Below are 13,958 nucleotides of genomic sequence, written 5' to 3'. Positions count from 1 at the left end.
TTACCCCCACAGTCCAGTGACTCTTCAGCCCAAGTTTGGTGGAGGTAAGTCCTTGCCTCACCTCGCTGGGCTGCATTGCTGGGAACCGCGACTTTGCAGCTACTCCGGCCCCTGTGCACTTCCGGTGGAAATCCTTTGTGCACAGCCAAGCCTGGGTCCACGGCACTCTAACCTGCATTGCACGACTTTCTAAGTTGGTCTCCGGCGACGTGGGACTCCTTTGTGCAACTTCGGCAAGCACCATTTCACGCATCCTCGTAGTGCCTGTTTCTGGCACTTCTCCGGGTGCTACCTGCTTTAGTGAGGGCTCTTTGTCTTGCTCGACGTCCCCTCTCTCTTCTGGTCCAATTTGCGACCTCCTGGTCCCTCCTGGGCCCCAGCAGCGTCCAAAAACGCCAAACGCACAATTTGCGCCTAGCAAGGCGTGTTGGCGTCCTTTTGGCGGGAAAACACTTCTGCACGACTCTCCAAAGCGAGAGGGATCCGTCCACCAAAGGGGAAGTCTCTAGCCCTTTTTGTTCTTGCAGAAACCTCAGCTTATTCTGTCCAGTCGAAGCTTCTTTGCACCCGCAGCTGGCATTTCCTGGACATCTGCCCATCTCCGACTTGCTTGTGACTTTTGGACTTGGTCCCCTTGTTCCACAGGTACCCTAGATTGGAAATCCACAGTTGTTGCATTGCTGGTTTGTGTCTTTCCTGCATTATTCCTCTAACACGACTATTTTGTCCTTAGGGGAACTTTAGTGCACTTTGCACTCACTTTTCAGGGTCTTGGGGAGGGTTATTTTTCTAACTCTCACTATTTTCTAATAGTCCCAGCGACCCTCTACAAGGTCACATAGGTTTGGGGTCCATTCGTGGTTCGCATTCCACTTTTGGAGTATATGGTTTGTGTTGCCCCTATCCCTATGTTTCCCCATTGCATCCTATTGTAACTATACATTGTTTGCACTGTTTTCTAAGACTATACTGCATATTTTTGCTATTGTGTATATATATCTTGTGTATATTTCCTATCCTCTCACTGAGGGTACACTCTAAGATACTTTGGCATATTGTCATAAAAATAAAGTACCTTTATTTTTAGTATAACTGTGTATTGTGTTTTCTTATGATATTGTGCATATGACACTAAGTGGTACTGTAGTAGCTTCACACGTCTCCTAGTTCAGCCTAAGCTGCTCTGCTAAGCTACCATTATCTATCAGCCTAAGCTGCTAGACACCCTATACACTAATAAGGGATAACTGGGCCTGGTGCAAGGTGCAAGTACCCCTTGGTACTCACTACAAGCCAGTCCAGCCTCCTACAGCTAGGTACTAGAAAGCCATGCTCTAAAAGATTCATCTATGCTATTATAGGAGGCTGGACTGGCTTGTAGTGAGTACCAAGGGGTACTTGCACCTTGCACCAGGCCCAGTTATCCCTTATTAGTGTATAGGGTGTCTAGCAGCATAGGCTGATAGATAATGGTAGCTTAGCAGAGCAGCTTAGGCTGAACTAGGAGACGAGTGAAGCTCCTACAGTACCACTAGTGTCATATGCACACTATCATAAGAAAACACAATACACAGATATACTAAAAATAAAGGTACTTTATTTTTATGACAATATGCCAAAAGTATCTCAGTGAGTACCCTCAGTATGAGGATAGCAAATATACACAAGATATATGTACACAATACCAAAATATGCAGTAATAGTCTTAGAAAACAGTGCAAACAATGTATAGTTACAATAGGATGCAATGGGGACACATAGAGATAGGGGCAACACAAACCATATACTCCAAAAGTGGAATGCGAACCACGAATGGACCCCAAACCTATGTGGCCTTGTAGAGGGTCGCTGGGACTATTAGAAAATAGTAAGGGTTAGGAAAATAGCCCACCCCAAGACCCTGAAAAGTGAGTGCAAAGTGCACTAAAGTTCCCCAAAGGACATAGAAGTCGTGATAGGGGAATTCTGCAGGAAAGACACAAACCAGCAATGCAACAACGATGGATTTCCAGTCGAGGGTACCTGTGGAACAAGGGGACCAAGTCCAAAAGTCACAAGCAAGTCGGAGATGGGCAGATGCTCAGGAAATGCCAGCTGTGGGTGCAAAGATGCTGCTACTGGACAGTAGAAGCGTAGGTTTCTGCAAGAACGACAAGGACTAGAGACTTCCCCTTTGGAGGACGGATCCCTCACGCCATGGAGAGTCGTGCAGAAGTATTTTCCTGCCGAAAGACCGCCAACAAGCCTTGCTAGCTGCAAATTGTACGGTAAGGGTTTTTGGATGGTGCTATGGCCCAGGAGGGACCAGAATGTCGCCAGTTGCGTCAGGGGACAGAGGGAGCGTCGAGCAAGACAAGGAGCCCTCTCAACAGCAGCCAGCACCCGCAGAAGTGCCAGAAACAGGCACTAAAAGGATGTGGGAAACAGTGCTCACCCGAAGTCGCACAAAGGAGTCCCACATCGCCGGAGAACAACTTAGGAGGTCGTGCAATGCAGGTTAGAGTGCCATGGACCCAGGCTGGACTGTGCACAAAGGATTTCCGCCGGAAGTGCATGGAGGCCGGAGTAGCTGCAAAAGTCGCGGTTTCCAGCAATGCAGTCTGGCGTGGGGAGGCAAGGACTTACCTCCACCAAACTTGGACTGAAGAGTCACTGGTCTGTGGGAGTCACTTGGACAGAGTTGCTGGATTCAAGGGACCTCGCTCGTCGTGCTGAGAGTAGACCCAAGGTACCGGTGATGCAGTTCTTTGGTGCCTGCGGTTGCAGGGGGACGATTCCGTCGACTCACGGGAGATTTCTTCGGAGCTTCTAGTGCAGAGAGGAGGCAGACTACCCCCACAGCATGCACCACCAGGAAAACAGTCGAGAAGGCGGCAGGATCAGCGTTACAGAGTTGCAGTAGTCGTCTTTGCTACTATGTTGCAGTTTTGCAGGCTTCCAGCGCGGTCAGCAGTCGATTCCTTGGCAGAAGGTGAAGAGAGAGATGCAGAGGAACTCGGATGAGCTCTTGCATTCGTTATCTAAAGAATCCCAAGAGACAGAGACCCTAAATAGCCAGAAAAGAGGGTTTGGCTACCTAGGAGAGAGGATAGGCTAGCAACACCTGAAGGAGCCTATCAGCAGGAGTCTCTGACGTCACCTGGTGGCACTGGCCACTCAGAGCAGTCCAGTGTGCCAGCAGCACCTCTGTTTCCAAGATGGCAGAGGTCTGGAGCACACTGGAGGAGCTCTGGGCACTCCCCTTTCCTTTGTCCAGTTTCGCGCCAGAGCAGGGCTAAGGGGTCCCTGAACCGGTGTAGACTGGCTTATGCAGAAATGGGCACCAAATGTGCCCATGAAAGCATTTCCAGAGGCTGGGGGAGGCTACTCCTCCCCTGCCTTCACACCATTTTCCAAAGGGAGATTGTGTAACACCCTCTCTCAGAGGAAGTCCTTTGTTCTGCCATCCTGGGCCAGGCCTGGCTGGACCCCAGGAGGGCAGATGCCTGTCTGAGGGGTTGGCAGCAGCAGCAGCTGCAGTGAAACCCTGGGAAAGGCAGTTTGGCAGTACCAGGGTCTGTGCTACAGACCACTGGGATCATGGGATTGTGCCAACTATGCCAGGATGGTATAGAGGGGGCAATTCCATGATCATAGACATATTACATGGCCATATTCGGAGTTACCATTGGGAAGCTACATATAGATAGTGACCTATATGTAGTGCACGCATGTAATGGTGTCCCCGCACTCACAAAGTCCGGGGAATTGGCCCTGAACAATGTGGGGGCACCTTGGCTAGTGCCAGGGTGCCCACACACTAAGTAACTTAGCACCCAACCTTTGCCAGGTAAAGGTTAGACATATAGGTGACTTATAAGTCACTTAAGTGCAGTGTAAAATGGCTGTGAAATAACGTGGACGTTATTTCACTCAGGCTGCAGTGGCAGGCCTGTGTAAGAATTGTCAGAGCTCCCTATGGGTGGCAAAAGAAATGCTGCAGCCCATAGGGATCTCCTGGAACCCCAATACCCTGGGTACCTCAGTACCATATACTAGGGAATTATAAGGGTGTTCCAGTAAGCCAATGTAAATTGGTAAAATTGGTCACTAGCCTGTTAGTGACAATTTGAAAGTAATGAGAGAGCATAACCACTGAGGTTCTGGTTAGCAGAGCCTCAGTGAGACAGTTAGTAATAACACAGGTAACACATTCAGGCACACTTATGAGCACTGGGGCCCTGACTACCAGGGTCCCAGTGACACATACAACTAAAACAACATATATACAGTGAAAAATGGGGGTAACATGCCAGGCAAGATGGTACTTTCCTACACAACCCCCCCCCCCAAACGAAGGACAATAAGACTAGCCATGACCTGATGAGTCTTCATTGTCTAAGTGGAAATATCTGGAGAGTCCATGTGCATTGGAGTGGCTACTCCCAGGTCTATGTTCCACTGTATAGTCCATTCCCTGTAGGGATATGGACCACCTCAATAATTTAGGATTTTCACCTTTCATTTGTTTTAGCCAAAGTAGTGGTTTGTGGTCTGTCTGAACAATGAAGTGAGTGCCAAACAAGTATGGCTTCAACTTCTTCAGTGCCCAGACCACAGCAAAGGCCTCCCTCTCAATGGCAGACCAACGCTTTTCTCTAGGGGTCAACCTCCTACTAATAAAAGCAACAGGTTGATCCTGGCCCTCAGCATTAAGTTGTGATAGGACTGCCCCTACTCCCAATTCAGATGCATCAGTTTGGACATAGATTTTTTTAGAGTAAAAAGGGCTTTTCAGGACAGGTGCAGAGCACATGGCCTGCTTCAGCTCCTCAAAAGCTTTCTGACAGCTAGCTGTCCACAATACCTTTTTAGGCATCTTTTTGGATGTGAGGTCATTAAGAGGGGCTGCAATGGAGCCATAGTTCTTAATGAACCTCCTGTAATACCCAGTGAGGCATAGGAAGGCTCTCACCTGAGTCTGAGTAGTAGGGGGAACCCAATCTATAATAGTTTGGATTTTCCCCTGAAGTGGTGCAATCTGTTCCCCACCAACAAGGTGTCCCAGATAAACCACCTTCCCCTGCCCTATCTGGCACTTTGAAGCCTTGATAGTGAGGCCTGCCTTTTGCAGGGCCTCCAAAACTTTCCATAGGTGGACCAGGTGATCATCCCAACTGGAGCTAAAGACAGCTATATCGTCCAAATATGCTGCACTAAAAGCTTCCAGCCCTTGCAGGACTGTGTTCACCAACTTCTGAAAAGTGGCAGGTGCATTTTTCAATCCAAAAGGCATTACTGTGAATTGGTAATGGCCTCCAATGGTTGAAAATGCAGTTTTAGGTTTAGCATCTTCTGATAATTTGATCTGCCAATACCCTGCAGTCAAATCAAAAGTGCTTAGATACTTGTCAGATGCCAGTGTATCTATGAGCTCATCTGCCCTGGGTATAGGGTGAGCATCAGTTTTGGTTACCTGGTTGAGATCTCTATAAACTACACAAAACCGCATTTCCTTCTTTCCATCCTTGGAATGAGGTTTTGGTACAAGTACCACAGGAGAGGCCCATGGACTTTCAGAGTGCTCAACCACTCCCAGTTCTAACATTTTCTGCACCTCTTGCTTTATGCAGTCTCTGACATGGTCAGGCTGCCTATAGATCTTACTTTTGACAGGCAAGCTGTCTCCAGTATCTATAGTGTGCTCACACCAAGAAGTGGTACCTGACACAGTAGAGAAGAGTTCAGAAAACTGACCCAGGAGATTTATGCAATGGTCTTTCTGCTCAGCAGTTCGGCAATCAGCCAAAACTACACCTTCCACAAGAGCATCTTGTTCTGTGGAAGAGAAGAGATCAGGTAGAGGATCACTGTCCTCTTCCTGTCCCTCATCAGTTGCCATGAGCAGGGTGAGATCAGCCCTGTCATAGTAGGGTTTCAGGCGATTGACATGGAGCACCCTAAGGGGACTCCTGGCAGTGCCTAAGTCAACTAAGTAGGTGACTTCACCCTTCTTTTCAACAATTATGTGGGGTCCACTCCATTTATCTTGGAGTGCTCTTGGGGCCACAGGCCCCAAGACCGACACTTTCTGCCCTGGTTGGTACTGAACCAAAACAGCCTTCTGATCATGCCATTGCTTCTGGAGCTCTTGGCTGGCCTGAAGGTTTTTACTGGCCTTTTTCATATACTCAGCCATCCTTGATCTGAGGCCAAGTACATAATCCACTATATCTTGCTTTGTAGCTTTTAAAGGTTGTTCCCAACCCTCCTTGACAAGTGTTAGTTGACCCCTAACAGGATGTCCAAAGAGGAGTTCAAAGGGGCTGAAGCCCACTCCTTTCTGGGGTACCTCCCTGTAGGCAAAAAGGAGGCATGGTAAGAGGATATCCCATCTCCTGCGGAGTTTTTCAGGGAGTCCCATAATCATGCCTTTGAGAGTTTTGTTAAATCTCTCCACCAGTCCATTTGTTTGTGGATGATAGGGTGTAGTGAACTTGTAAATTACACCACACTCCTTCCACATGGCCTTTAAGTAAGCAGACATGAAATTGCTTCCCCTGTCTGATACTACTTCCTTTGGGAAGCCCACCCTAGAAAATATTCCCAGGAGGGCCTTTGCCACTGCAGGTGCTGTAGTGGTCCTTAAAGGAATTGCTTCAGGATATCTTGTGGCATGGTCCACTACCACCAAGATAAACCTATTGCCTGAAGCAGTAGGAGGGTCAAGGGGGGCAACTATGTCAACCCCTACCCTTTCAAAGGGACCCCCAACCACAGGCAGTGGAATAAGGGGTGCCTTTGGGGTGCCACCTGTCTTGCCACTGGCTTGACAGGTTTCACAGGACTTACAAAACTCTTTTGTGTCCTCAGACATTCTAGGCCAATGAAACAAGGGAACAAGCCTGTCCCAAGTTTTCATTTGTCCCAGATGTCCAGCTAGGGGAATGTCGTGGGCTAGAGTTAGGAGGAACTTTCTGTACTCCTGAGGAATCACTAACCTCCTGGCAGTTCCAGGTTTAGGATCCCTTGCTTCAGTGTACAAGAGGTTGTCCTCCCAGTAAACTCTGTGAGAGTCACTGACATCCCCATTAGCCTGTTTGACAGCTTGCTGTCTTAGACCCTCTAGTGTGGGACAGGTATGCTGTGCCACACTCAGCTCCTCCCTGGCAGGCCCCCCTTCACCCAAAAGCTCAGCAGTGTCTGTTTCCAGCTCCTCTGGTGTAGGTTCTGCACAGGGTGGAAATTCGTCTTCCTCAGAAGTAGATTCCACTGTAGAGGGAGGGATAGTAGGAAGTGTTTTACTTCTACTAGCCCTAGCTTTAGGGAGCACTTGGTCCATTGTTCCAGGATCCAAGCTTCCCTGTCCTTTTTGCTTTTTGGCCTGAGCCCTTGTTAAAGCAAAAATATGCCCTGGGATGCCCAGCATTGCTGCATGGGCCTCCAACTCCACATCTGACCAAGCTGATGTCTCCAAATCATTCCCTAATAGACAGTCTACAGGTAAATCTGAAGCTACCACAACCTTCTTTGGACCAGTAACCCTCCCCCAGTTGAGATTTACAACAGCCATGGGGTGGCTAAGTGTGTTGTTGTGAGCATTGGTTACTTGGTACTGGTGACCAAGTAGGTGTTGTTCAGGGTGGACCAGTTTCTCTATGACCATAGTCACACTGGCTCCAGTGTCCCTGTAGGCCTGCACCTCAACACCATTTATTAGGGGTAGTTGCTTGTACTTATCCATGTTAAGGGGACAAGCAACCAAGGTGGCTAAATCAATAGCCCCCTCAGAGACTAACACAGCCTCTGTGGTCTCCCTAATCAGACCAACCCCAACTAAGTTACCAAAAGTGAGCCCAGCTACTCCCTTGGATTGGCTATTAGTAGGTTTGCTCCCACCACCACTGCTATTAGTAGGGACACTAGGTGTAGCAGTAGGGGTTGTAGTGGTAGGAGGCTTGGTGCTTTTCTTTGGACAACTGGGATCTGTTGTCCAATGGCCTTTTATTTTACATAAATAGCACCATGGTTTCTTTTCTTTGTTTTGATTAGAAGAGGATTTGGGCCCACCACCCCCACCAGAGTGTTTTTGTGGGCCTGATAAAGACTCATTTTTAGATTTGTCCCCACCCTTGTCAGAAGACTTACCATCCTTCTTCTTGTTGCCATCTTTGTCACCCCCTGTATGAACTTTTCTGTTCACCCTTGTTCTGACCCATTTGTCTGCCTTCTTTCCCAATTCTTGGGGAGAGGTCAGATCAGAGTCCACCAAGTACTGGTGCAACAAATCAGACACACAATTATTAAGAATATGCTCTCCCAGGATCAAGTTATACAGGCTGTCATAATCAGTAACTTTACTGCCATGTAACCACCCCTCCAAGGCCTTCACTGAATGGTCAATGAAATCAACCCAGTCTTGTGAAGACTCCTTTTTGGTCTCTCTGAACTTTATCCTGTATTGTTCAGAGGTTAAGCCATAACCATCCAGGAGTGCATTCTTAAGAACTGTAAAATTATTGGCACCACTTTCTTTCACAGTAAGGAGCCTATCCCTACCCTTTCCACTAAATGATAGCCATAGGATAGCAGCCCACTGCCTTTGAGGGACATCCTGTACAACACAGGCCCTCTCAAGTGCAGCAAACCACTTGTTAATGTCATACCCCTCCTTATAAGGGGGAACTATCTTGTGCATATTCCTAGAATCATGCTCTTTTGCAGGATGACTATTGGGAATACTGCTGCTGCCACCATGGGTTTCTAAACCCAGTTTCTGTCTCTCCTTCTCTACTTCTAAGGACTGTCTATCCAAATCCAGCTGTTGCTTCTTGAGCTTCAGTCTGGTTTGTTCCACTCTCAATCTATTGAGCTCCCTTTCTAACAATCTGTCATCAGGGTGGGTGGGAGGGACATTCCTAGACACAGAAGTATGATGAGAATGAACAGAAGGAGACCTGTCCCTTACAGAGGGCACCCTAACAGCTTGGCTGACAGTGTAATGTGAGAGCACACCATCTCTATGATGTGACTCCACCTCAGTACCAACTATGCTAGGCTGTCTAGTAATGGGCAGGCTAAGAAGTTTCTTTCCTGAATCTTTTCCTGGGGGAGTCCCTGGATCAGATTGGGAACCATTAGCTACTTTTTCAACAGATGGGGCACTTTTAGCCTTATCTTGTTCTCTAAGCATGTTAAGTAACAATTCCAAGGAAGGATTCTTCCCTACACTCAAACCTCTTTCTACACAGAGACTCCTTGCTCCTTTCCAGCTAAGGTGGTCATATGCAAGTTTGGACAGATCAACATTTTGGCCTGTGACAGACATTTTAGAAAGAGTTTAAGTGACAGAAAAAGTGATAAAAAAGTTTTTAGAGCTTTTAGAAAGACAGAGAAAAAAAACTTTTAAAACTTTTAAGAACTTTTAGAAAGTTTAGAAGTACTTTTCAGCACTTTAGAAAAGAGTGAAAAGAGGAAATGCAAAACTTTTTAGTTATGTGTACACACACTGAACTTGTTTTGTATATTTTTCTCTTATGAAAAGTACAATGACAAGAGTGGTAAGTAGTCTCAAAGCACTTATCCCACCGCTGCACAACCAAGAAAACAGTTGAGAAGGCGGCAGGATCAGCGTTACAGAGTTGCAGTAGTCGTCTTTGCTACTATGTTGCAGTTTTGCAGGCTTCCAGCGCGGTCAGCAGTCGATTCCTTGGCAGAAGGTGAAGAGAGAGATGCAGAGGAACTCGGATGAGCTCTTGCATTCGTTATCTAAGGAATCCCAAGAGACAGAGACCCTAAATAGCCAGAAAAGAGTGTTTGGCTACCTAGGAGAGAGGATAGGCTAGCAACACCTGAAGGAGCCTATCAGCAGGAGTCTCTGACGTCACCTGGTGGCACTGGCCACTCAGAGCAGTCCAGTGACCCAGCAGCACCTCTGTTTCCAAGATGGCAGAGGTCTGGAGCACACTGGAGGAGCTCTGGGCACCTCCCAGGGGAGGTGCAGGTCAGGGGAGTGGTCACTCCCCTTTCCTTTGTCCAGTTTCGCGCCAGAGCAGTGTTAAGGGGTCCCTGAACCGGTGTAGACTGGCTTATGCAGAAATGGGCACCAAATGTGCCTATGAAAGCATTTCCAGAGGCTGGGGGAGGCTACTCCTCCCCTGCCTTCACACCATTTTCCAAAGGGAGAGGGTGTAACACCCTCTCTCAGAGAAAGTCCTTTGTTCTGCCATCCTGGGCCAGGCCTGGCTGGACCCCAGGAGGGCAGATGCCTGTCTGAGGGGTTGGCAGCAGCAGCAGCTCCAGTGAAACCCCGGGAAAGGCAGTTTGGCAGTACCAGGGTCTGTGCTACAGACCACTGGGATCATGGGATTGTGCCAACTATGCCAGGATGGTATAAAGGGGGCAATTCCATGATCATAGATATATTACATGGCCATATTCGGAGTTACCATTGTGAAGCTACATATAGATAGTGACCTATATGTAGTGCACACGTGTAATAGTGTCCCCGCACTCACAAAGTCCGGGGAATTGGCCCTGAACAATGTGGGGGCACCTTGGCTAGTGCCAGGGTGCCCACAAACTAAGTAACTTAGCACCCAACCTTTACCAGGTAAAGGTTAGACATATAGGTGACTTATAAGTTACTTAAGTGCAGTGTAAAATGGCTGTGAAATAACGTGGATGTTATTTCACTCAGGCTGCAGTGGCAGGCCTGTGTAAGAATTGTCAGAGCTCCCTATGGGTGGCAAAAGAAATGCTGCAGCCCATAGGGATCTCCTGGAACCCCAATACCCTGGGTACCTCAGTACCATATACTAGGGAATTATAAGGGTGTTCCAGTAAGCCAATGTAAATTGGTCAAATTGGTCACTAGCCTGTTAGTGACAATTTGAAAGTAATGAGAGAGCATAACCACTGAGGTTCTGGTTAGCAGAGCCTCAGTGAGACAGTTAGTCATAACACAGGTAACACATTCAGGCACACTTATGAGCACTGGGGCCCTGACTAGCAGGGTCCCAGTGACACATACAACTAAAACAACATATATACAGTGAAAAATGGGGGTAACATGCCAGGCAAGATGGTACTTTCCTACAGCTATCTATAATGAGATCTGGAAGCTTTCTCAGATAGAAGCTGCTGCACGTTTAAGGCAGATAGACAAGGATAACTTTCGCTTTTGTCGACAATGGCAAGACCACTCTGTCCAACATGATTTATTCCCTAACAAACATAGGGGGTCATTCTGACCTTGGCGGTCCATGACCGCCATTGCGGAGGGCGGCGGAAGCACCGCCAACAGGCTGGCGGTGCTTTCTGGGCGATTCTGACCGCGGCGGTAAAGCCGCAGTCAGAAAAGGGGAGCCGGCAGTTTCCCGCCGGTTTCCCGCTGGCCCAGGGAATACACCATGGCGGCGCTGCTTGCAGCACCGCCATGGGGATTCCGAGCGCCTTCCCGCCAGCCTGTTTCTGGCGGTGTCCACCGCCGGAACCAGGATGGCAGGAACGGCTGCCGTGGGGCCCCTGGGGGCCCCTGCACTGCCCATGCCATTGGCATGGGCAGTGCAGGGGGCCCCTAACAGGGCCCCACAAAGATTTTCACTGTCTGCTGTGCAGACAGTGAAAATCACGACGGGTGCCACTGCACCCGTCGCACCCCTTCAACTCCGCCGGCTCCATTCCGAGCCGGCTTCATTGTTGAAGGGGCTGTCCCGCTGGGCCGGCCGGCGGACTTCTGGTGGTCGCCCGCCGGCCCAGCGGGAAAGCCGGAATGGCCACCGCGGTCTTTTGACCGCGGAGCGGTCTTTCGGCGGGAACCGCTTGGCGGGCGGCGACCGCCGCAGTCAGAATGACCGCCATAGTGTCACCTGCGATTGATATCATTCAGACAGACGTCCCTTTTATATCATGGACAAAGGCAGCTGCGTTCCATCATCCAGTTAGGTTGGATGTTACAGACTTTGAAAAATGGCTGAGTTCCATGGAAGTACATTAACGGTAGTGAATTGTTCACTGCCTTTAATTTATCCAGGGAAAAACAGACAATGGCTAACAGGGAAGCAAGTTTCCCCATGCTTCACACAGAGAAGTTAGAAAAGTTGCCTTTCACAGTTGCAGACAGCCCTTCAATAGTACGGCTCCAACATGGCATCATTAATTTGCCCATTTCCACTTTTAATTTTTCGAAATGGTTGAACCATCGTGCTGTGGGCAGGTATGAGTGACTAGGCAATAGCTATATTGAAGAAGAGTGGGAGTTGCCCTTTGAATACAAATGTCTGAACGGCGTAACATAGGTCTTTCTCAGCGGAAGCCAATGTGAGACTACTGTTAGTCATTTAAAGATCTGCAAGCAGGTGTCTCTTCACGGCCTTTGCAATGCAGGGGTCGCATATTTGGCCTGTTTTCTGAAGGGTACTCCCATCCCTTTGATTCGACCAGCATTTCATATACTTTCAAATAGAAGTTATGTGGTGCTGAGCGACCAAAGCTGTTGCAATTTCAGTCTCTAAGGTTGTTATGTGTTGTGGACAAGTTTGTTTTCCCCCCACACAAGAGATAAAAGTATCAGAAATGTGGCCTTACATTGATACTGTTAATGTAAATTATGACAAGCTGAGCAGACTAAAGCCACTACTGTTGCAAAAACAAGTTGCGTTGACATAAGCTAGAGAGACATATGCACTCCAGATTGCTAGATCATCAGGCGAGATCTTATCCCTATTAAATACCAACTTCCCCAAGCACTTTGGAGAGCTGGTATCCAAGATTATTCAATGCCTTGAGCACTACTGGAATTGTCTACTTCTTTAAGGCTGTTGGGTCTGGATTTGTGTCAATCTTCCAGAATGTCATTGGAGTCATTCCATCGGCCACCCATTCACTCTTTTCCAGTGTGTTTTGGCGGCTTTCCTATAATTCTGACATTGATTGGCAGAGTACTGCTGCTATTTCTTCTGATTCTCAGTGGTTGTGTTTTTTCAGTTATGCAAAGAAATGTAGCCACTGCCACCAGCTCAACTGTGCACTGAATGCTTGGTTCAGGTCTTTAAAGCTTCGTTGCTAGAGGAATTGGAGTGTGATTGGTCATTGTCATTCCGACCACTCCTGTGGTGCGTGCAACCAGTCTTTCGCTGTGCATGGTGCCTCTTTGAACACTTGCTTACAGTGTGTCTTGCTGTTATGCCAGTGTCTCCTGCTGACCAAGCACTGCTGATGTCCCTGATGAGGGTTCATTCACGGTAGTGGCCCTTGAGACTAAGCCTGATTTGCGAGGACACTTTTGAGCCACTCTTGGTGAATGGTCTGGCTCTTTTCGGCACTGTGGAGAGTGCCACTCCTGCAGGAGGACCTGTATGAGGGACTGCTACACACTACTGCTTCGTAGACCTGTCTGCCTATCCTGTTATCAATCTAACATCTGACGATGTGGCCTCTTTCCTGAGGTCCTTTCCATGACCATTGTTGGAAAGATTTAATGATTGTCTTCTTATACCAAATTTAAAGATTACATTTATTGCCCTTACTTTGGCCTGCTGTGCTTGTCATAATCGACATTATGGGGGTCATTCCGACCCCGGCGGTCAAGGACCGCCGGGGCCGGGGATGCGGGAGCACCGCCAACAGGCTGGCGGTGCCCCGCAGGGCATTCTGACCGTGGCGGTTTGGCCGCGGTCAGACCAGGAAAACCGGCGGTCTCCCGCCGGTTTTCCGCTGCCCTGGGAATCCCCCATGGCGGCGCAGCTTGCTGCGCCGCCATGGGGGATTCCGACCCCCTCACCGCCATCCTGTTCCTGGCGGCTCCAACCGCCAGGAACAGGATGGCGGTGAGGGGTGTCGTGGGGCCCCTGGGAGCCCCTGCAGTGCCCATGCCAATGGCATGGGCACTGCAGGGGCCCCCGTAAGAGGGCCCCACTTTGTATTTCAGTGTCTGCTTTGCAGACACTGAAATACGCGACGGGTGCCACTGCACCCGT

Source organism: Pleurodeles waltl, chromosome 6, assembly GCF_031143425.1.
Source record: "Pleurodeles waltl isolate 20211129_DDA chromosome 6, aPleWal1.hap1.20221129, whole genome shotgun sequence".
In the NCBI taxonomy this organism is placed as follows: Eukaryota; Metazoa; Chordata; class Amphibia; order Caudata; family Salamandridae; genus Pleurodeles; species Pleurodeles waltl.
The sequence above is the reverse complement of the archived record's forward strand: the minus strand, read 5'-3'. Positions refer to the sequence as shown.